The sequence below is a fragment of the Bombus pyrosoma genome, linkage group LG9, assembly GCF_014825855.1.
Source record: "Bombus pyrosoma isolate SC7728 linkage group LG9, ASM1482585v1, whole genome shotgun sequence".
In the NCBI taxonomy this organism is placed as follows: Eukaryota; Metazoa; Arthropoda; class Insecta; order Hymenoptera; family Apidae; genus Bombus; species Bombus pyrosoma.
The window spans coordinates 5315517-5341610 of NC_057778.1; the positions used below are offsets into that span (position 1 = coordinate 5315517).

The following is a 26094-nucleotide window of genomic DNA, read 5'->3' on the forward strand; positions in this document are numbered from 1 at the left end:
AAGCATGGCTCGTCGAATGAAGAAGCAATTTCAAGTCTCTGTAATTTCCAAAAAGTTAAACGAACCTTTAAACCTTTCCTCATCTTCCTTGTATTTGCTTCTTTTACATTGGAGAATGACAATGGGAGTGCTTTGTTTAGCGCGGTGTATCTTCCACGAAGCGTAATATCGAATTTTTTATCGCGTGTATCAATTAAGTAAAGCGCGTACATCTGAGTAGTTGAAAACTGTTTCAAATAACTGCCACTCTTCTGCTTAAAAATCTTCTGTCAGGCATCAGTCAGCGGATATATTCGATATGATTGATAAAGATTATTTCGTTATTTGCTATCTGTTCGTGACACCTCTATCACACGTACAGTCGGTGTTCTTCGTTTGTCGGAAACGTTAAATTTTCTCCAATCACATAAACTGTGTTTTATTTCAACTGAGGAGTTATTTGGAATAACGGAAGAAAATGTTTACAAATTAATTCATTTTGTTACGTATTAAAATATAATCTTCAATAATTCCTTGTAATTTTATACCGTTAATTCTATACGCATAGGCAGCCTTATGAACAAAACGAATTCGCAATGCATTACACATTCGAAATCATTGACGTTATTAAAGGTGGAAAATATAGATTTTAAAAAGTAAATATTCATTGAAATGTATTAAGATGAAAATTGATGAAAATCTTTGCTGGCATGTCGTAAAAGTTCAAATGTCTTTAGAAATGGAAGATATTAAATCGATAAAGGGCGTTTTTTCTGAAACTTACCAATTTAATATATTTGTATTCCAGTGAATTATCGCAGTATAACATTGGTAATTTAATTTCACAAAGTTTGTGAATCATAATATTGCGATTAATGGGAAAAGAGACGATCTCTAAGGGAGCACAAAATCATTCTGAATTTTCTTACCCGTAATTTTGCAATTAAATCATATCATATTAAATATAGGTCAATGCCAAATAGTTTTGTGCGATAGTTATTTGCACAATACAACGAAAGTTTAGACGCACTTTCCACCGTGGCGATGAGAGAGACGATGTACGAAAGGCACGATTAATCAGGATGCTTGCAATTTCGGCTGCGAACCTCTATGCTCTGTGTCGTTTCAATGAAGCAGAGAGCGTGAAGCCTGGATCAGGTTCGTTTAATCAAATTCAGCGATTTGAAGCTGGAGGAATAGCAAACGACAAGGAGGTGGAATCGATTGGGACTGGTGATGCTAGTTGAAACAGCTACGTTTATCTCGTAAAATCTCATGGTTGTTGCGCGTGGAACGCGTGTGTCGGAACTGGATGAACAAAAGGGAGAGTACAAGGTACAAACCTGGAAACGCTTATGCGGTGCAGAAGTGAGATCGAAAGGAAATAGAGGCAAAATCTTATTGCAGCAAACACGTTTGCACTATACGATTTTTAGTTCTAAAGCCTCTAACAACGGGATTCGATGAATGCACAAGTGGAAAAACGTTGAAATATTATTAGCATCGAAAGCAGCTTTCTTAACATAGTTTCGTTTGTTGCTACTAATATATTAATAACAGAAAAACAATCGATTTTTTTTAACCATTATTACACGTAGCTGTCATTTCATTTACTTTCATGGTAAATATGACCAGTATGCTGAAAATACAACAATAAAAATATTAATTTGTACTAACACGCTATCGAAAACAAAAACATTCGTATTATACGTATAAGTTACTTAACGAGTAAATGGTGTAACTTCGTAATTAACTCGACAACCGGTATTCTCAGACAAATATTTAAGAACATCGAACGATTGATTGTGAGTTTGTTAACCGACAGAATTGTTGTCGAACCTTTCTTCGAAGAGTTCCTCAGATTCTTCGATCAGGATAAACACATTGGAAATCGTGGCACGTACGAGAATTTACGTCGATACTACTTCGCTGGTAATTCGGTTCTGTGAAATGAATGGAGGGAATCAAAGAGAGAGCGTAACTAGAGGAAGGAAGGGAGGAACAAATATCCTGGCTACGACTCCCAGATAATGGAGAACCGTTTAATCATTGGACTCATTATAGAATGGAATTCTTGATCCGTGCCCCTTTGATTTCTGCGTGTACTTTATGGCGTAAAGAGGATTTCTTCTGCTTGATTAAAGAGAGTTTGAGGTGTAGTTCGAGTGGTTTCAGCTCTGTTTTGTGTATACTGATGTCCGATTGCTGAAATTTTTGAGGATATTTCCAATGTTATTTTAAATACTTGTCATCAGAGTGTTACAACAGCCGTGGAAACACAGTTTCGTGTAACACACGTAATATATTCACGAAAGGTAGCGATAAATGTAATCGCAAATCGTATGTTAATGTCAGAAATTGGCAATCAATTATGTCTATACCACAAGACGATACATAGAAGGATTATATTACTTTTGATCATTAGTTTTCATTAATTCGTGCATTTGAATAACATTTATGTATTTTATTATTAATATAAATCGACAGAAGTGTGCATATATTTATGGCCGCGACTCTCTGCGGTTTCCAGTTATCGCAGCTACGCAAAAGAAACTATTGTATTTTCAGAATCCACGGAATTCCGGCAAAGTTTCCGGCCTGCGTTTTATATCCGGCCAGTTGTTCGCGATTATATCGTTATAGACGATACGCTCGGTTCTATGTTGAGAATTTCTATTAATAATTTGCAACTATGCGTAACGAACTTCATCGTGTATCGCATACGCAGTTTTGCATCTTCCTTGCTTATTGCTGTACCGCGAGAACGAACTGGTATTAATAAACTGGTCATAGAATTCACGGTATTCGATATCGATGAGGATTCTTTGAGGGACGAACGGAAGTTTCACTTGGGAGTTTTATGAACGTTGGTTGATTTTTTACCTTAAACAGTTCCTGGTGTGCATGGTTTCCATAACGGAATGTAATTAGTTCGATAGGTTATTTTGTTAATTGGATTCTTCAACTGGAATGGAATCTTATGATTGTGAATTCTTTAATTAATAAAGACTGATGCAAATTTTATCTGGTGCGAAATTCAAACTCGACTTTGTGACATTAATTTGTTAAAAGTAAAATAAAAGTCACTTTTTCTTTGTTTGTAACTTAAACTGAATGCGTTCAGTAAATTCTTCCATTGCTGTTAGCTAGTTCTGGTCATTCATATCGAAGAATATTAGGCAGTGTAAAGATCGTAAAGTATAATAAGAATTACTTTTTAATTATTCTTTCGGAAGATTAAAAGGCTTTTACAAGAAATGAAATGGGTTAATAGGTTTTACGAAACTCTTATACCGCGTTGTTTCAGTGATTACATGTGTTAAGTCAGCTACCAGATATTTCAATGCCGGAACCACGGGAAGAAGGTAGAAATATTATACACAATTTACATTTCATAATTCTCAATTTCACAAATGAGAACTGAAATTAAACTTTACCACGAGTACAACCGGTGTTCATAACCTTCGGATCATAATCCCCTGCAGAAGCGTAACTCCACGTTATAATACAGAGTGAACATACTCCGCTACATATTCATTATATTCTTACTCTCAATAACGTAAAAAACCATTTAACGATCTATCTAAAAGTCTGCTAATTCTTCAAAGAAAATTCATATAAAACTCCCATTCCCATATTCTCTTTATCAGCCGCATTTCAGCTGTAATCGTTTCTGAATTCAAACTTGAATTTTCGAGAGGTTCTCTTATACGTACAGTGTTAATAAAAACTTCGTATTAGTATCTTTATAAGACAGTAATTTGTATCGAATTAACACGTTCGCTGGTAACCGAGACATCATCGTTTATACTATACGGTAACAAGTAGTATTTTACTTATTAATTGTTACAGAAGTGCTGTGATAGGACGCTGCATGAATGTCATAAAACTAAGTATATGCTGACTCGGATTTGGGACATATGTGCGCAGTGAACGTCATAATTTTCATGAATAAATTGATAGATATTTACATACACAGAATAACCATATACATATTATACCACATTTACTGGTTGGTCCTAATGTACAAATTAAAAACCAATGTGTTTTCTCTTGTTGCATTTTCTCTACGTGCATATTTACGAACACTGCAACTTCTTCGGGATTGATGTAATTCAAAAATCCCGAGTATATTTTCGTTCTGTAACACCGAACACTCGTATCCAACGCAACCAGCAAACTCTCTAAGCGATCTCCTTCTCTCGCTACCGATTCGAGAAAACTCGTACCGACCTCTCTCTCCTCACCGATTAAAAAAATCGTATCACGATTCACGGAAAATATCTTACATCCGGAAAGAAAATCGTGTAAACTCGTCTAGCTACGATTCTGGCGGTGTATTTTTCTTCGTGCACGGGGCGCAACGACAGCGATCAATCCCGGTTGGAGAGCAGCTTCGGGATTTCGAGTTAATTGCGCGCTCTAACACGTGTTAATGGGACTGGCAATAGGGCTGTCAGGTATTTTGTGCCCGCAAGGTAAGCAGGGACGCGCACGGTGAACGAGGGTGCGACAGGCGGTGGTGTCAGGACGCATACACGTCCGCCGATTGGGCGAACTACGTACGCTGGAACGAGATAACAGTCGACTAGGCGAAGAAAGGGAAACGAGAGAGAGAGAGAGAGAGAGAGAGAGATGGTTCGCGTAGATAGAAGCGACGAGAGAAGAGGGGAGTTGCAATCTGTTCCCGATGGCTCCCGCACTGTGCTCTGTGGTTACCACTTTACAGTCCCTCGCCTGTAAAGCCATCCTTGCTAGCGTATCTATGTGTGCGTCACCAGGCCTCTCTGTGTCTGTCTTTCTCTCTCCATCCTCTATCCACCCTGTGACTCACCCTCTTCTCGTTCTACCCCTCCGTCTGGCCATCATTCTCTCTTCTGCTCCCACTCTGGAACCTATCAACGTCAGGGCAACCTCATCTGCCCGGCTGTCCGCAGGACATTAACCGAACTCAACGTTTGGTTTCCGTTTATCCGCGTCCACTTACGCACTGCCGCGCAGCGCGCGCTGCACATACCTGCGCGCCATCGGCTTGCATCCTTTGCGCTGTCATTTCGTTCGATATTCCAATTGAAGTTGGATCGGCCTGAGAAATTCGCTTCATCCCGCTACCATCGCCTGCGCTCTCTCTCTCTCTCTCTCGCTCTCACTCACTTTCTGCGGGATCTGTAACGTAATATGTGGACTCGTCTACGAACGATGTAAAGTAATTTCCATCGGTTTCTCGTTATTTTCGTTTAGTCTTTCCTCGCCAAGCTTTTTTCATCCCTTTGACCGGTCAGTACCTCTCACCAGGACCAGGATAGGCTAGTTAGCGTTCAAACAAGGGGTGAATTGTTAATTCTCGTTGATAGAGGACGAGTGAAGGGAATGGATATGATGTGTATGAATGTTTTAATTGAATAGCTGGAGACAAGTTTTCGCTTTTCGACGGTGTAGGGGCATTTCCGGGGGTGGGATAGGATCTGTGAGATTTTGATCGAGAGAGCGTGAGCTTTTTCTCTGCTTCTAGCCGTGAGTCGCTCTTTTAGGTTTCTTTATAGCTTTGTTCTTTCCTTTTATCCGGTTGCTGTTGATAGTTGGTTGATAACGCATCAAATTTTAATATTACTAGATGAAAGAGGGAAAATACGACTTGTAATTGTCTTGCGGTGTTCGATTTTCAATTCTGTTTTTTTTCAGACGAGAATCCGCTAAATTCTAATGAAGTGTAACTTTCCTTTTTATGAGTAGCTTGTGACTGTGGACATCTACAAAAATATACGGGATATCTGAAGTAAAAGGATCGTTATATTATCTAGACGATAAAATATATCTATATATCTAATATGAAAATCCAGTAAAAAGGGAGAAACTGTTAACGTAAAATTCATTGACAGCATGTCGAATTTTAATATAGCTTCCCTGTAAAACATGAAAAATGTGGCTTCTCACGTTTTTCTCCTGTGACCTTAATATATTAAGCTCAACGTATTAGAAAATAATTTCCGAGAAGGAAGTATTCAAATTTCCTTCGGTGTGTCTACCTATCTCTACTCCAATTGAACGTGATTTATAGTTCACGATGGCGTGTATACGCGGCTGTAAGAAATTGTCGATGAGTATTTTTCATCAGCACCCGGTTACCACTAAAATCATAGCATGTAGACGGAAACGTTTTACGCACGGCGAGCATATTCGCGAGGTTCATAAAAGGCGGGCACCATGTGCCCCGTTCGACCGACAAATGGTCGTAAAAGTCCATTCCGCCGTTAGAAATTATAGTAATTCCATGATATACGAGGAGTTCCGGTAACGATCTCTAAAGAGAGAACTGCGACCGTTTATATATCGAGTGTGCAAGACACGAGCAAAGACAACGACACACTGCGTATGGTCGGCCTAGCTACCGAAGTAATTGATTTATCGATCGATCGTTTGGAAAAGCCGCGATATTACAGCATTCAAGATGTTACGGCCTGTCTTATTTTCCGTTCGACTACGGACAATAGTCGTTCCTATCGTATCGTACTTCTCGCCGACAGTTGTGTATATTTTTATATCTTCTCTCTGTTTAACCTTCCAATTCTCGTAGTTCTGGTTATGATGCAATTCGGAGATATTATTAATTTCTGTTTCTGTTCGTACGGAATGATAATAAATTGCGACAGTTTATTTTGTATTAGATATCGAATATCTTCTTCCTTTCTTTCCCTTGTAAATTCAAAATTCTCCCACTATATTTCGTTATTTCAACGAATACTAATTAAGCCTGGCTCGACGATGAAGAAACGAAACGAAATAAGAATTAGTTACTGCATATTAGAATCACAATATCTTTACATACGTATAACGCGTTTTCGTAATACCTAGAGACAGTTGTTGCATAAAAATCCTAAATCAGAAAACTACGTGTTACTGAATATTACGTGGATCTATTCCGCAGGTTCCATATAACGATGCTAATTCAGAATATAATTTCTATTATTTAGCGAACGCAAAGGTATGCTATATCCTACCTATATGATTAGATAAGAAACCAAGGGATATCGCGTTTAATCTTTTGCATTATACCGTGCCTACCGAGTCAGCCAAATTAAAAGTCCACAATCACTCATTTACCACAGTTTCTCCTCTCTATTTTCATCTCTGTCCACTTATAATATTCCTAAAAAATTTGCCAGAATCGTATCAACTCGATTGATCACACTACTCGTCCGCTCGACAAGAGTAATATTCAGCAACTCTGCGAAGCGGAGCATGAAAGCCTCCCCTCTCCCCCTATTATTCCGCTCACAGCGACGATGCAGCGGTAACGACGATGGATCGTCATCGGTTTCGCGAACCATCGTGTCCGCCTTTTCCATAAACGACGTGAATACGCGGCTGGATCGGGAACGTCGCGGCCGTCTTGCGCGTATTTGCTCGGCGTCGATTGGCCAGACCGTATAGCGTGGCGGTTTTACGAGCCGCGGTAAAATTTTCTATGCTACAAAGTTATGAATTCGTTCCTGACGAAACCGTCCTTTTCCCTCTGCGTTCTCCCGCTGGCGGCCTCTTCTCTTCATCTTTCGTCCTCTTATTCTTTTGCGTTTCTCATCCACCCCTCCACCCACCACCAGATCCGCTACCTTTGTTTCTCTCGTCCGTTTCACGAGCGGCAGTGCCAGAGCTCGACGTCGCGTTGTCGACCTCCTCCTTCTCCTCCTCGTTTGACGACTACACCGCGCTTTATGACACGCGATATCCTTCATCCGAAATATTATGCCTTGCTGAACCCCGTTGGCCCTCGCCGCTCGTCCGATGCACGCGCCCAACCCTCTTTCCTCCCCCCGCGAGTTTGCAAATCCTGTACAGTCGGCCTGAAAACGGACGTGCACACAGATGCACACGTACAGCGCGTACGTGCACCAACGACCAAGAGATTATATTGAAACCGTAGTAAACTTTAATTTTGTCCGCCTCCGGCCCGAGGGGAATTTAAGAAGCAGAAACGCCGCTTGACAAAGAACGTGCATGTCAAAGGACCACGCGGAATCAGATCTGACGAAGAACTGCCGCTGCTACCGTTCTCGACCGACTATCGCGTTGCTAAGACGTTTCACTCGATTTTTGGGAGCGTCATGTTTGCTATGCGTGTGTGTGAGTTAGTTTTGAATGGTGTTATTAGGACGGTCCGAGTAATTAATTCACAGTTTCCTCGTAGGAATTTCGTAAATTTACAACTATAGGTTTTTGAGAATTGAATATATATAATATAATATAATTTATTATTTTTAATAAAGCATATTTTGACGAAGGATGATGGTTTCTGGTCTTGAACTTTTATCTTGATTTCTTTGATAGAAGTTTATATTAATTCGTAGTTTGTACTAGTTGTTCTGGTGTTGTAGATACTGGAATATTTTTTGCTAAGAATTATTAAAATTAGTAGTCGATTTAGTGGCACATCTTTCTTCTTTACATTTTTTTTTTTTTTTTTGAGGTCCAGGAGGATTTTCTTTTGTAAATTTAGTTATTTGGTATGTTCTAATAGGTTTTAAAGTAACTTGTCTCCTATTGTGAGTGCCAAATTATGGTGCCGCACAAGCTTTCAAAACAAGTTTTTACTTCTTAGTTTATGAAACTTGTTTCTCTGTGTACTTAAAAGGATATACCGTAAAGAAGCGATATCGCCATTGACAAATTGGTAAATAGAAAAGTGGCCAAGAAAACCTGAATGTATTTATCGATCGTGAACTTGCTTTCTCTCCATGTTTTTCGGGGAATGTAATTCAAATGAACAATTATATTGCCGGAAAATAATGATATAGTAGAAAATCTCTGCAAGTGTAAGCGTCTTTGAAATTAGTTTCTGACGTTACGGAGTTATTAAATCCCGATGTTTAAGAATTTTTGTATGCTAATCTTACTTTTGTTTCAACAAGCAAAGGGACTTTTAATGTTTCAAGAAACTTAAACTGCAGCGTAAAATTCTAACTAAAATATAAAATTAACAACGAATGATAAATATAGGTAAAGTACATCAACAATGGCTTTTAATGATTTTTTCTCAAATTAAACAAAATTTGTAAGGATAAAAAGATTCGACTGAAAAGTGGCCGGAAGAATACAACGCTGTTAAAAAAGAAAGACCAAAGAAAAGACTAGCGAAAGAATATTAGAAGATTATCGATACATTGGAATAATTCAACATCTTATTACTCAAAAGGCCTGAAAGTTTCTTGGTAATAAATCAATTTCTCCAAGCTTGGTTCTTCTGGTGCCTGCAAATAGGGCCATTCTTATCCACCAACATCTTCCTCGAGAACTTTTACGAACATAATAAGTTCGGGCATACGTTTCATAAATTTCAATGTACAAAACTTTTAACAAGGATCGAATATTCCATGATAAGATGATCACCGTTGCACTGACCGTGATATCCATTTTCTCCTATATGTATATTTATTTATTTATAAAGAACTGTATAGATTTTTAGATTATATCGAGTTTCGTGCTATTGGAAGAGATGGATGAAAAATATTCAAATGTCTGTGTATATTTAATCGCAATTAAACACCACAGATGCTAATACACGCAATATTTCTGCGCAACGATGTTGAATTCCAATAGAAAAGACTTCCTGCTGATATTCTGATGTCTCGAAATTTTCTCTTAATTCTATACAAATTTCATCAATGATCTCAGCGCTGATCGTGAATTTTGTATCGGTGAATCGTTTCAGTTTACAGTTAGTTGGTTTTAGATTTCCGTTTTCATTACGGTTGTTTTATTTTCGATAAGTATCATCGACCGAGCACAATCGATCAGCTAAGGAACATTCTAACAAATTTTCTACACGGCAATTCATCTCTAATTGCAACGTCCAAGTACACGAGATGAAGAGAAAAGAGATGAAAACCGTCAATTGGATGCAATCAATCATCAGAGAAATAATATAACAAATTTTCACTCGCCTTGCCAGTATTGGTCTCTCGATAGCTTCAGTATCGGGGAAAATCATCAGTATTCTAGGCGAGAAACAAACGGACAACTAAATCAAATGTGCACACGTTCGGGGGAACGCGAGGCGCGTACTTTGTTTTTCGACACCTTTCCGAACAAGTTTATTTTCGAAAAGGTCCGGTAGAAATATCTCTTAGCGACACGGTGTCCGCGTTCCGGGCTGAAAAGCATTAACACGGCCGGCATCCATGCATATTCATCGCGAGCGTGCCAGAACAAATCTCAACAATTACAGGCATGTAGGATTGAACGTACAATGAAATTTTCACGAACCGGTTCTACCTGTTACGTGACTGCAGAATCACGTTGACGTTTTTTTTCAACGCGGCGCACGTCGTCCGTCGCTTCTTGCATCTGGTTTCTCGGTATCTCTTCAGGATAACTTTTGTCCGCGTAACTGACGCTGCGCCGGGGATCCCGCGAACTGGAAAATCTTTCCAAGAACTGGACCAACCTGGGTGAATTCCATCGCTGTCATTCTCTTGAACTTTTCCTGAACGATTTTCTTCTCCTTTTCTTTTTACGAACTTTGAAATTGTGATTAGAAAAGAATCTGCGCACAGTTGAATGAAATTACAATCACGTAGCTACATAGAGATAAAATATGCGCATAGTGGTAGAGTTTCGTTTGTATAAATTTGATTTATTTGAACGAAATGTTAGTCAGTGATTGACTCAACGAACTTCTGTTAATTGGATCTACTCGTCTGTATGTGAATTCGCTGTGTCGTATGAAACGATATGTCGTAATAGATTAAGCTTTCTTTATACAATATATATATAATTTCATACAATTGTTTCATACAATTGTCATATAATTCATATCATTGTACGATGGTTGACTGACGAATTAATTTCAGTGATTTTAACTATAGTTTAATTACAAGACAGTCTTAAATAGTAACATCGGAAATTATAGTACGAGTTCTTCCATAAAAGATTCCGTGTTCATCAGTTGGTCTCAAGATTGACCTAAGTCGTATACACACTTGCAAATCCAATTCTTCGAGGCGTAAACTCAAGTATTCGCTTCATTAATTCCCATCCACCTCACACTTGCGAAGTCAAGTAACAAACATTGCCAACGACATCCCCGGTCTATTCTACGCGGCAGGAAACCTTGCAGGGAGCTTGGAACGCTGTGAAACTTAGCTTGAAACAACACACTCTCGGAGCCTCTCTTAAACTTACAAATTCTCTGGCCGAATGGTATCGCATCAAACGAAAACTTGCTAGCCTTCCGTGGCCATCTTTCTCCCCAACCCTGGTTCGTTCGTCCGACGAAAGATAAAACGTTTATCCAAAGGCGTGTGCGCGCACGACACCGGCAATAAAAACTTGCTGCGCCAGACTCTGTGATAAGTTAAGCAGAAAAGGTACCGGTTGCTGTCTATCCGCTATTTCCGCGAGGAAAATCTATCCATTGGCGAGCACAGCTGCAAGCAGAATCTCCAAAGGAACGGGATGGATTCGACAAAAGTTATTTCTGGAAATCACTTTGGCTTTTGAGCCACGGACGTCGTGCTAATAGCGCGTATCGCTGAAAGGTAAAAATTCTCCTTGAAACGGGATGGATAGCGGGATTTTTGCGTGGATATTTGCGCGATGCACGGTCCGCTTTTTCGCTACAACCCCTTCTTCCCTCATCGTTCACCTTTCGCCCCTATTTTTATCTGCCACCAACCGATCTCTCTCTCTCTCTCTTTTTCAACCCCTATCCGCATCCTCATCCCTCGTTCAGTATTTTATCGCCAAACGTAGCCGCGAGCTGTTTCCTTTTTGCTATCGATATCTCTTCCAGTCTCGACGAAATTAACGACGGTATAAACGACACCACTTTGAAGCTCGCCTCTCGATCACAACGTTCGTTCGGTTCGGCCGATGGATCGATCTGCAGCTGACCTTCGGGCTAAAGTAAGTCGTTGATCGTGGCATCCCTCCCTTTTATCCATCGGCTAATTCGTTCTATCTCTTCGGTTTTTCCTCTCTGTCGCAACGTCCGGGGGGAGGCAAAGAAACACGCGACCCTGAGCCATGGCGTTTTTACGCGTTGCGCTTGCCAAATATCCTCCTCTCTTCTATCTCTCGTTGTTGCAATATGCGTCGCTCAAAGAGAATATTTATGGGATACCGCGCGAACGTCGGCTGTTTCGCATGGCGATCGCGTTACGATTTTCGACGATTGTGAACGGTTTTCGTGCGATGAAAGTCTGATCGTAGCCGTGTTGAAATCGCGAGGCTTAGTCGAATGGTAATTTGATGCGATGGAAATTGAAACGGACTCCCAAGTTTGCTTTCCATTTGATTTGCTCTTTTCCGACTTAGTTTGAGCGTGTTGTTCTTCCTATGCGTTTGGCGTAAGAGCATATTGCGTGAACCGTGCGTTAGGTAGATTGATCGGCGTTCAGATTCGTGATAAGATAACTGCAGCAACCGCGTTTTACTCTTCCATTGTTATAAAATGTTTTATTCTTCGAACATACAGAAACGATTTGGAACTTAGTTCGCCCGTCCCTGGGAAACTCTGCGACGAACAATCTAAGAAAATAACCTGTAACGTACTGTATAGTAAATTTTTATCGGCGTTTTTATGGATCATCGGAAATCCTCTAAGAGAAAGAACTGTCGACAGCAACTCTGTACTATGGTAGAATAGTCGTTATTTAAATTGCACGGTATATATGACAAAGTGGTCGATTGTTTCTTAAAATCCGTTAATAAATCGAGCTCTAAATCGAGGATACTAAACGTCAAATTTCAAATTTAACAGTGCCTTTGCAAGAATTTCCCGAATGTGTTTGTCATCGAGATACACAAAATGCTCCCTGATACCTGGAACACCGTAAGTTGGATCGATCAATTTCAGCCGCGTAGCATTTTCACCAGGATGGCAGAGTTCTGCTCTCGGGATCTATCTCGAAACGTTTCCAAACTTTTCACTTATTTAAAGGCACGAACAAACGTTTTTGGACGGGCTCGAGCGAAAGCACAGGGGTTGTAATGCAGAGGTTGGAGGCAACTAGCAAAAATGATTTTGATGGATATGGAAAGAGTCGAAAGTGCGACGGCAAACACACACGGTGTGTTCGCCCATACAAATATTATCGGGCCGATAGCTTGAAATCGAGGCGGCACTATCATCTGTCTGCTATCCCAATCGAACAGTACTTAATCCTCGCAAATATTGTCGGAATTTCAAAGCATTGTTGCGCATACGACAGCCAGATTCGAATATCGCTACTGCGCACGTCCTACTAATCGCTCTGTCGTTCATCCATACGCCGATTAATTATCGGTCGACTGTGTAATCCCAAGCTGCTCGAATCACACTCAGATCTGTCGTTCGCGTGTCCTCGAATTTTCATCCGGAAACCCCCGAAATCGATGCCAGTTTCCCACGTACTCGCTTCATTTTTTTAGCCACATATGTTACATTATGGATGAGCTATGAATAATTGAACGAAACTGCGGATCTTTGGTATTTCTATTGCACAATTAAACGAAACGATAAAATGTTTAACTTGAGAAGACAGTGGTAGGTGACCGTAGGCTTTAATACTAAAATTAAAACACAAGAACCGATCTGTATAAACGTTGATTTTATATGTCGTTCTGTTTTTAGAGATACATGGCATACGACAGTGTTTGTGGCCAAATTAATATACATTTCTCCGGGGATTATATATTTTCATCATATTCATCGTTATGTTACTTCGTCTTACCATTGTAGTCGTATACGTGTAATTAGGTACACGTTAGGGATTGGTAGTTTTATTGTTTATCGGGATTAAAGAAAAATTTTTGCTATAACCATATTTCACGACGTACGTGTCACTGCCAATCGTCTATCGAGTTGTATTATTGATGTAATGCATGACAATACGTCGAAACGATGACAGTGTAATCAAATGCAAAATTCCATATTTTACGTAAATTTGACAAAAAACGTAACTTTGTAAATAATTTGGACTCATATTTATATCTTCGAATAATTATAGGAACATCCCACTCCATTTCCTCGAAAGTACAATACACGTTACTCCTCGAATCGCAGATGAATCGCTGGAATTTTTTCATGTTTCAGCGTTACTCACTGCAATAAATTATCCTTTTCTGCCAATTATTAGTCGGTATCCGTAAAAAGAGTAAACATTCCACAGTCGAACGAGCACGTAATTCCTAATTAGGCGCGCGTCCCTGCATGGTCAGCTTGATTAATACGTTCTTACGTGTAACGAAACTAGTTTAATCCTTTGCGGCTAACAACTGGCAAGATGATTATCTAGAACGCGTTCAATCGTCACATTCTCACGACCTTCGGGCTAAAACCGTGATCGGTCGAGATTGTCGCTCTTCCGCTTCGTTGTACTTCATCCGCTGCCCTCGTCCCTTCTCCGTGTCTTTTTTACTTTCCAAATAGTACACGGGATAATTAAGCATTCTGATAGGGTAATCGATAGAAACCAGTTCACCGTTTTAATGAGCAACTTTTTTCCGTTGATTTCCATTCGCATGTCGATCTAAATTCACGAATGGCGGTGTTTTTTATTGCGCACGTCGGCAACGATACGCGCAGCTCATAACATTTGTTACAATTACCGGCTGGCTCTGGTAGTAAAAAAGGCACGAAAAAAAGCAGAATGAAAGAAAAGGCAAAATGCAAAAAAAAAAAGGAAAAAGAAGAGAAGAACGCGAACGATCCGACAAAATGGATGGAAAAGGAAGGATAGAGATACAAAAAAAAAAGACCAAAGGAAAAACAAACACAGGAACGAAAATTTGCTCCCAGTGTTTTACTGTCACCTGTCACTTTTTATCCCTGCGCGTAAAAAAGCGACGATGCGCCACGATGCATGTTGATTTCGCGTTTAAATATCCAGAGCGGTGACGTCGCGCGGGAGCGCGCGTGTCCGAGCGGGTCGGGCGGGAAAAAATATAAATGCAAATAATACCATAAATTTCGGCTTTAATTTATTTGGACGTTTCAAAAGTGCCTTTTTTCCCCATCGAAATATGACGTTATAAATGTTATTGGCCGCCGGGAAAAATGACACCCGACGCTTCTACTTGTCTCGTACACGCGCGAAATTTTCTAATCATGCGTTCCGCTTTCCGCTTCGAGAATCGTCCTCGGAAAAAAGAGGTAAATTCATATCCCGTTGCTCTTTCCGGTGTCAACGTTCGTTGCGGTATTCGTGTTCGTTTGCTTCTACGTTTCGCGGGAATTTATTCGAAACCATAATTAGGGGCTGTTCAGACACAATTTTTTATCATTTCGGTCGTTCTCGGTCGAGTTTCCTTTAATTCTGGTCCCTTATACATGTTATATATAAGTAAAGGAGCCTTCAAACTTCGTATACTTGTTAATATTCACGTTAATTCAATATATTATATCTTTACATTCGTGTTTTCCATGTTGCACTAAAATCTTCTCGTTTAAATCGTTGTATTTGCCATTAACTTTTCTTCCAATTAGTAGACTTCGAACCTACTACCCTTGATAAATATAATATGCATTTTTACAAGAAAAAACTCTGATGTCTTTATTTGTACAAAGTGATGCTACAACGAACAAGGTTTCAGAACCTATCGGTTGGTTCTATTCGGTTGGCAACTAAGTGATTGCGGTTTTTGTCATTGGGTGGTATGACAAATTCCGTAATCACTTAGTTGCCAACCCAAGAGCACACCCCAGTGTATTTTCAACATCCACCGACAATTATGTCCGATCGATCTTTCGTCTTTTAGAATACCATTTACTTAGAGATATCGTGCTCTTCTATCAAGGTGGCGCCATAAAAATCTCCAAAAGTTCCACGTCGATCTTTCTCGTATGCATTCGGTACAGTGGTCCTTGCGTTTCACGGTGCTTTCGCCGTCGTCGGGTGAGAACAACGCGGTGATCAGAATTCGTTGATAGCGGCACATTTGCATGGGAAATCGATGCAGCGAGTGAATTGCAAAGGAAAGTGGGACCAGAGGGAAAATTATCCCCTAAGCCGGTGTTCACTTTCTCGAATCGATCTTGATAAGACGGAACGAGACGGTCCTGAGCACGAGCAGCGTCGTTATTTCGACTTGATCAAGTGCAGTAGCAGACGGACCGCAGTGCCGTTAAGTGAAAGCTAAAGAGCGGCGAATGGGAGGCGTATCAATTTGCATTGGACTTGTACGTACTTGTGCCTGAGACTTCGCTACGTATAATGCGTGTGGGAAAAAAGCGAAAGTGTATATGCATGTTGTTTTATCGTTGTTAAACGATAGGCCTTTGAACACGTTGAGTTCATTTAGAGTTTTACTGGTCGTTGGAGATCGGCGATATTTAGACCGTGAATGTACATACTTGTGGAAAATTAAAGCATGTAATCGTGTATTTTGTATTTAGGGGAAATATTAGAAACGCAAAAATAGACAGAACATGTATAGTGGCTTGGACACGATAAAAAATTCTACATTCTTTCGCTTTCCAATTAAAAAGTTCTCTTTTATCAGGTTTTACATTTCATTTTTTTAATATCAAATTTTTGTGGTCACGTGAAAGCACAGTGTGAAAGTGAAGAATCTTGAATCTAATTAATCAATATGTAAATGGCACAACAAATACACTGGCGTGTCTAATATCTCTTGTAGCCACTGTAAAATAAGCAAAGATATAAAATATCGAAAGTGTAATACTTGTTACGATATTGGGTGAAATAAATCGCCGGTTAGGTTCCGTTCTTCTAATTGTGTCCATTGGAAATAACGAATTTTTAGATAAAATCGAACTTTCAATTGTTTAAAATGAAAGTCTCTGTGAAACAAAATGTCTAGTTGTGAATGTAAATCGAGCATCATCATCAATCACCAAACTTATATTTCGCAGTTGCAAGATTTGTTTTCGCACCTTCTGCAAGTTACGTGTGTGCACGCAAAGCCTGACGTAGTACGTGTCAGAGGCGCGTGAAATACTTGAAACTGCGTTTGGCCAAAAGATTATGTGCACGCACGTTCAATTGAATTTATCTTCTTCGTTTGGAATCTCTGTAAAACACGTACTGCTACAATTTTCAGCGAGTCTTCATTTAAAAAGAAAACCAACAATATTTTATTTTCCACGTTCTATTTGAATAGTTGCTCGTTCAGTCTTCATATTTCTCTGACACAATTCTGAAATATTTTGTTATATCTTCTAACTATCCTTGTTTCTAAAAAATAGCCAATTTTCATCTGTTAAAAGTTGCCGCTATCGTTTTTATTTCCACAGAAATGACAAATGATTTTTCCTCCACAATCATCCTTTTTCCGAAAAAATGACCAAACCCTTCCGGCTAGAAAAATTTATCTGCCAGTTATTTTTACTTTACGTTATTTCTATGTTTACTCTACTTTGCAAATATTCACCGAAATCATCTTTATTTCCGAAAAATAGCAAACCGTCGAATTTTTACCGAAATTAATTCACCAAATATTCCCCGCAATCAGCGAAACGAATCCCATAGCCACGATCAACGTGTCATGAGTACGATATAATACGTACCAGCTAAGAGATGCTCGAAAATCCGACAAAGTGTGATAAGAATCGCCATCGCATAAAGCGAAGTTCATCGCGCAGATCGTTGAAGCGATTAGGCGGCGAAGATTCGTACGGGAGTAGAGCCCAGTTCACGGAGCTACAATTCGACCAATTTATAACGCGAGTAATCTAATCGTATTCCGCTAAAAGAAGGCGTTTTATCGCTGACATTTTTTTGATTATGCTTCGTCCACAGTTTGCTCGTTTCCAGCGTTTAACGCGCCCAGTGCCACAGTGGTCATCGGCGATCCGCGCTTTTTACGTTGACTTTTTAGAACGATAGAAATAAGACAAATTTTATAAACTAAAAATTTGTCAACAATTCCAATGACTTAGAGAATATCACACTCAGAGAAAAAGTGTATTTAGGAATATTAAATGTTACGGCCGTATGGCTGGCGGCACGAAATATGCAAAATTCCCACTACAGTCAACGTGTTAATAACAGGTTCCCATAAACTCGAAAAATTCAAGAGCCTCCGCGACCTGCGATGCTCGTTCGTTCTGTCTCTGTAGCGTTGGAAAGAACGTATGGATGATGCAGAAGAGAAGGGAGGGTGGTTAAAACAGGGGAAACAGAACGGGGTGGTGGCAGGTGACGGGAGAGACGCGCAGGAACGGGAAGAGACCGACGGTATGTATTCGATAATACAATTTACGGTGGCGTACGATGGCGTATAAATTTTCATGGTGATCAGGTAGTACACCGGTTGATATACCCATAGCCGACGTGCATGTATGCGCGCTGAATTGCGTGCGCGCTACGATTACGGGGGTGGCGGTATGCTGCTGCCCGCTCCGAACCAAACCTGTATAACGATCACCCTCTTCTCTACGTCGCTTCAATCGAACAAACAGTGTATTGTCGCGTTTATGGAAACTTCGTTGTTGTCCCTTATCACCGTCGTTGTACGTACGTGGTTCTTCGAGGATATTTAGACGAGGGCGGATGAATAGTTAAAGATGCGAGTAATTTGTACAATAGATGTCTGTGCATTACGTTTCTTAAAAATATGCATTAGGATGTTGTACAGAATGCGCATAATACGTGCATCGAAGATATTGAAAGTATTTGTCACGATAGTTGGTGGATTGTATCTTGCATATTTTATTCACAAGAATATGAATTTGCATGATCGTGATCGTAGCGACGATTGAACAAGTCTGTTCGTTGATTGGTTTTCTATAGGTTCTTGGCTGGCTTTTTATTTTATCTTCCCTTCTTTTTAGAAGAGGCGTTGATACAAGCATAGGGTGTATAAAATATAAATTCGCGAATACCGTTAGATATCTTGATACACGACTTCGAATATCTTTAACCAGGAATATTTTTATTTTCAATTTGCCAATAATAATAATAAAAGACTACGTTTCGGTATAATTCTACGTATAATAAAGTGACTAATTTGAAAGCTGCAGGACTACAAATCGACACAAAGGCGAATCTGCACTGGTATAGGGTCTATAGACGATTCAGTTTCAAAGCACCAAGCAAGTAACAAAGACGAGCGAGTTGGAAATTTATCGATTTCTCGAATCCATTCGAATCGTTACATTTTTGTTCGTCGACTGTTCGAATAATTGTGTCGGAAGGCGTGTTTCAGCGTAAAAATCGCCCAGAGGAAAACGCATTTCACCGGAATACCTGTCGATTGATCGTCCAGCCGTAGATTTTCGTAGTTATCGAACGAGAACGTGGAGGAACAAACTATCGGAGACACAATAAAAGTGGCACGCATAGAAGAACACAATCGGTACTCTATGCATTGTATAAACAAGATCGACGAAACTAGAAAGGTTATAAATTAACATCAAGATCAACAGAGTGGCCAAACTGACCGATTCGTCACTTTTCATGGAAATTTTATAGATTTGCTAATTTTTCGAAATTCGAATGATATGTAAACTTCGCCTTAATCGAATCTTTATTATTATTATTATTATTTTTATTTAGTCCGTGCCTCTCGGCTTTGGACGAACTTTCAGCTTTCTTTACAGCTCTTTCCCAACTTTTTGATTTTCTTCTGTCTGCCTAACCTCTTCCTTTCTTGGATTCTCTTATTTATAAATCTCCCTTGTTTCTCTTCTTTTCACCTTTCCTTCTTTCCTCCTCGTGTGTTTGCACTTTATCTTTCCTCTCTTCGTGTTACTTCGCGCTTTCCTTTCCTTTTTCCCCTCACACTTCACTTTTTCTACAGAGCACCCCGTCCACGTGTTGCCCTTGCCTCGCACCAAACCGAATTAATCGAATCTTTATTTATGTTCTGCTTTTTTCACTGCTCTCACAGAGATATGAACTAGCATGAACATCCGCGGTCTGTTTATAACCATAGCCAGATCATGAACGGTTTTTCAATTTTACATAATAATTGCAAGTAAGATTAGAGTCACGATCAAACGTAGAATAAAGTATTTAACGCTAGAACTAACACACCAGTCAAACTGACTGGTTTTACAATTTTATTTTAAAATTCCTACTTCGTATTATATTTTTTCCCGCAATGATGTAATGACTTTCGCAACCATAACTAAAAGAATAATATAATGAGAATTATTTCGTTTTTTATGTATTCAAACTCAAAATAGTTTTGTTTCAAATTGTTTTGTTCATCTATACCAATACCAGTGAAAATGACTGGCACTTGTCAAAAGGGTCCTTTAATCTGTTTATCGAATCCCAATTAATCAGTCTCCTCGTTTTCTACAACTTCCCACACGTTCTGAAAATTTTTACTCCGTATCATTCGATATGATGATATCAGTTATTAGGAAAATTCTGGATCGATCGCTAAATGCTAAAACACTAGCAATACCGCACCAGTCAAAATGACTGGTTCTACAATTTTAGAAACGTGTCGATCCTCGTTTAGGAATTATAGTCCCAAATGGATTAATAATATCAAAAATGTACCACATAACATGGAATTCCTTCCGTAAGAAAGTAATAAATCGATAAATATTAAAATATTCTATTATTACGTATTTTTTAAAGACCAGTCATTTTGGCTGGTTTTGGTAGAAACAGCTTCGTACTAATTAAATAGTGTTAAAGGTCGAAGCAAAGTTGTAATCTAACGTCGTCATATAAGTCAGATCGTATTTGAGCAAGAAGAGGCTGCTTCCTGGAAATTGCGAAACGGCGGCAAAAAGCTCACTGGTACACGGAGACTTTTATTTCCGAATAAAAGATCGAATGGAGCGATTGTTATCGGTGGAAATATAATTCGCTCGAATCAATATCATTTGCATCATCCTCTGTGCCTTTCCTGTTACGCGTCAGTTTCCGTTTTGTCAGAACGCGACATCAATGGCGACAACAACGAGGATGATTCGTTTTCAGTACGTTTCCCGCACGCACCGACGATAATCGCGTCGATAATAATGAAATTGAAGTAATGTGACCGCGATACTGGCGATGTTTGGTCCACGGTTATTTATCGTGTCTCATGTTCCTTTCTTGCATCCGCGTTTCGTTCCAACGGTTATTCATTTTACTCGACGCTGCGGTTGTTGTAGCGCTAATCATCGGGAATTGAGTTTTCGCGAGAACCGTGTATCTATTATTTTAGTTTTCCATTCGATGTGTTGGTTCCTATCGAGTTTAGCACAATTTTGGGTATTTGTTTGATAGACTGAGGTAATTTTCTTTTATTTTGCTATTTAATTTTGTTATAGCGAGAACGGTCAGGTCTCGTTTGCGATAGAACAAGTTCAAAATTTTATAACTTCGTCAATTATATTAGGTAATTGACAATATCATTCAGAATTGTATGTAATACAATAATATGTAACATACGATTCACAATATATGTAATACAGTTTCAATTTGTTTTACTAGGGATCGTCTCTAATTTTCTGCGTTTTGTAATTTCGAAATTGAACTACTCTGATACGTAAGAACTACAGCACCTCGTGATAACAAATAATAAAATAGCCTTGGAAACAATAAAAGTTGAAAGTGTTGGATCAGTGACGTATACAGGATGATACAGAATTCTGTATAATTTGTTACGGGTCGAGACCAGAGGCGATTATGAAGCGAAGTGAGAGTAAGAGGGAAAAAGGACCAAGTCGAAAGTCGAAGGAGCAAAAAAGTAAAATTTTAATAGAATCGAAAAGTTGAAGCGTACACAGACCGAGATATGTGTTAAGTTCAATTCAAAGCATCCTTCCTATCTTCAACTTAGAATTCGAAATTGAGTTTCTATTTATCACAGGATTTCTTTGCTTCCTCGTTTGTCCACCGTAACGTTCAAGACCTTCCTCTACCTGTAATTACTTTGCTTTCAACGATCGTTCTCATTTCGTTTACATATATTCTTTCTCCTATATATTCGCCTTTATTGTTTATGAAAAAGATTGAAAATATGCATTTAATGTCTTAATTATCTACCAAAGAGATGCTAACAAAATTTCGCAGTTTTCTTATACGAGAATTTCTTATCATACGAGATGATTATGAAATATTTTAAGAAACATCTAAACTCTATAAAAGATGCTTTGCACGTATAAAAAGAAAAATATTTCGACGAATAGTTTGACCAAGCGCCAACAAGCGTACGGCGTGAATTTTTCCAAATCTCTCGTCTCGTACTATCGAAACAATCGGACAAACCGATTCTAAATTGCAAACCAGTACTCTCTCGGCAATGTTACCTATTTCTTTGCAAACCTCTCGTACGGAACCTTCTTGCAGTTGGAAATATCGTACATAGAAGCTGGGTCGGTGGCGAGACACGGAATTAACGTCGTTACGTTTTATTGCCGCCTCGTCGGCAGAAACTGATTCGTTGTAAGGAGAAAAACGAGAGAAGACAGCACGTAACGCGACGAAACACCGTATCACGATTGCCAACGTGGGAGGGGATCGTTCGGACAGGAAACAGGGAGGATGGACTGGGGTGGAAGAGGCAAATAGAGCTTTTCGAGGACCTCTGTCAGCGTTTAGTACCGGGGACGATCGTAAGAATTTCGCGCCAGCGCAGCGTCGCGATGCACCGTGTCGTTTAATGGCCGTGCACGTGTTCCTTCGCTTCCACTAGCTCTATTTTTCTCTGCTTTTGACGTTTGCCCTCGTAAATTTTCCATTCGATCGATCGACCATCAAGGTTGATTCGTTACCAATATTCTTGTACCTTTTCAACGACGATACAAAAGCTTTCGTGATCGAATTTTTCGTTCGTATAGAGCGATCGATTTATAATAATTTTTCATTTTAGCTGGTTTTATCTTCCACATTTATGCTTTCGTTCCTCCGTATTTGGATGCCCGGGGTTATTGACCCAAGAATTTTTATGTGCAACCCACATGGATCATTTAACTGTAATGTAAAGATCGACCGAACGCCAAGCGATCTTTATCAGTGCTAAAGATCGTTTTAGAAAGTTCTTAACGGGTCTACTTAATCGTTCTCGGTCCAGAGAATTATCGATATAAGTAGATCCTACAAGATACAGCTAGTTGTAAGATTTTCTTCTACCATTTAGATTAGAACGTTGGATAGAACTCGAGAAATTTAGGAAAGTTTCGAAAATAACGCGATGCAGCCAACTGGCAAATATTTTTAAACGAAAGGAAAATCCGAATATAAAACACTCTAAAGAATTAGTCTAACCTACGTGTTTCTGCATTAAACTCTTATCCATTTTGACTGTAATTTAATCGATAGATTTTTGTCTCGCGATATCTTTGAAACGAAAGAAAATTATTCCGACACTTTGAACCTCAATCTTCTACCGTCTTTCGTCACACTTATGTTACGGAAGGCAGCTCATCTCTCTCCTCTACGATGCCACAGAAGACAGCCGATGATAGAAAAGGTACTTAAAATTCTCAAACGTCTCTGAAACTTCGATAAGAGACACCGACTCCTCGATTATATCTTCATTAACTTTACTTTTCATTCTATTTCCTGTTACCTTCAAAATTTCCATATCAGTACCTTCGCACACATCCCAAACATTCTATACAAAATCAGAATAACAAGCAGGAAAACAAATAGCTGTGCAATCAACCTCTCGAAATCAGTCTCGTGCGGCCAAGAAGAATCGAACGTAGAAGAACAACGGTGCGCCACCCTTACGCGGAAAACAAACGTCGGTCACACACGGATGTTGGAAATGAACGGAAAATCGGATCAGGCCGCGTTGGTTCGAAAATCTGCTCGCGGCTGGGAAATTCCGCGGGAAAATTCTCCTGTTCTTTAATTTGCATCTACTTGGTGACTTAATGATCGGAGACGCGAGTTGTTCCCGCGGAGTCGTAGGCGCCATGGGGCCGCGGCGTAATGAAATTCGAGAGGAAAATCAGCGCGAGCTGCGAGCCACGAACCGGGAGGCCGACGCGACGTTTCGAACGTGACATGCTCAGCCCCATCATTTTATGCAAATAAAACTGGAGAACGCTTGATTTCCCTTGGTGTTCGCCGACGACGACGACGTCCTCGACGTCGTTCAAGCGTGCCAGACGCTGACCAGAAACACAAACCGTGTCCCGCTCTCAGCTCTCTTTTTTTTTTAAATTATCCATTCTCGATGAAGAGATACACTGGCAGGAACTAGTGGAAATTATGCGTTTCTTTTTGCCTTTGAAACTGTTGTAACGTTGGAAATACGTAATTCATAGCGTTTTTACACTATCCGCAGTTAGCAGTAGAAATTACAGAAATTTGGAAGTTTCATTAAGCATAATCAAGCGAGTATATTTCTTTTTCTTCCTTTTTTGGAGCTCGAGTGTGTTGAGAGGGAAACAAAGTTCGAAATATGTAAGAGGGTTGTAGCATACGAGAGGGAAAGTGGTTAGATGTAATTTACAGAGCGATTTATGGTATTTTATGGATTGTATTTGTGGATTTATTGCAAATTAATCTAGAGCCTTCGGTTGTATAAAATCACATAAGAATCCTTTAAATCGACACTATTTTAAAGAAAGGTACAATTTTATTCCAATTAAAACTTAGTTTCAAATTTTTCGTACGATGGACAAGTATTTGAATCAAAAATTGATACGTTGTATCGTATGTAATCTTCAACATCAAAGATACTAATGCTCCTCTAAAGGCGATACTTTACACGAACGATATCTCTGCTTTATTTTCACACCCACATTTTTACGGGGATTCGCCTTGTGGCATCGTGATGGTCTCTTCACGCGGAAACGGTACTCGCATCGATTCCCGTGGGAGCGGTGGCGTACGTGTCACGGAATACGTGTTTACACCGTCCTGGGACTCGCTTAACGTCGACTTTACCCGCGCGTTCTGCATTCGAAACGCACAGCCTCGATCAGTTTACACCTGCGCGGCGATTTGCTTTTTCCTTCGACTTCCTGTTTTCGTTCGATACCGCTTGAACGTTACAGCTGGTGCGTTCTCTTTTCTTTTCTTTTTTTTTTTTTTTTTCATCGAGTTACGCGGAACAGTGCTATATGTGCCAATTCTTGCGTGTCGTTTAATAAAAAAGTAAACGAAGAATTGGATTTCTAGAGCAGGTTGCGAAACACCGAACGATACACTCGTTACAGTGGTTTTTTTATATTTATTGCGATTCCCGTGGATTTTTACGTATTTATAGGAAATTTGAAAATGGATAGCTGCGCGAATTGCACGCAACATAAAAAAGTACATGAAATATTGAAGGCGCAGTGGCTTCGTATAACACTTGATACGTCAAACAATTTTCTACCGAATTTTCTCACTCTGCTAAGTATATTCTCAAAAATGTGAACTTGCATAGAAGTTCGTAGTTTAACTGTTACATTAACGCATTTCTAATTGGCATTTTCTAATTGATATTTTCAGTCGAGGATAAATGCTCGAAGTTTGCTTTCATACTTTAGTGTTATTAATCACTTTGCGATATAACAAATATGATAAAATGAAGTCAAGTTCGGAACGATCGACTTGGAAAATTATTGCAGTATCTTTCTGTCATTGAAACTTTTCATGAAATTGAGGAAGAGGAAAAGAAGAAGGGAAAGTTCCGAAATCAACTCCCATCGAAATAAATACAATTTCAAAAATATAGTTGCTGCTGAAAGCTACGATTTTGATAATTGCACGATGCTATTCCACGAAAGCCCTAATCTCCGTTATTAAAGCGGAAGTCCGTTATTACTGAACATTCAGTGGAAACGTGAGCCTGGAATATGCCGGTTCCCATAGCGATTGACGTATCATAAACCTGAAGATGTGTCGCAGCAATTAACAGGCTCGCTAGCCTGGCTGAACACCTGGGGTCTGTTCCCCTGCGAGTCTTTGCGTAACCAACATTGTTCCCTGTAGACGATGGGCGGTGACTGATTATCCACGAAGCTGTAACGATCGTTCAGCTCTTTGTTAACGCTACCCATCATTTGCTTTAATTATTTTCATATGCAAGACAAGTGCGAGCTTCATCAAAGGATTCGAGTGTTGGACGTAAAAAGTAAGACGCATAGTTAACGCTGTGATATCAAGAGACAAACAACGACAGATTAGCTGCTTTAACTAAACGAACGTGCAAAACAGTTTCCTTGGTAACGATGATTGCGTATTTTTTGGATGAACTTTGTAAAAAATGTATTCATCCACATGG

At 39.5% G+C, this 26094-nt stretch overlaps 2 protein-coding genes across 10 annotated transcripts in view; one reads left to right on the forward strand and one right to left on the reverse strand.

Moving 5' to 3' along the window:
• The window catches only part of LOC122571219 (RING finger protein 17), a 307437-nt gene that overhangs the window by 42863 nt on the left and 238480 nt on the right, over positions 1 to 26094 (forward strand). The window lies entirely within an intron of this gene.
• LOC122571221 overlaps positions 1 to 26094 on the reverse strand; it is a 67228-nt gene that overhangs the window by 40091 nt on the left and 1043 nt on the right. The window lies entirely within an intron of this gene.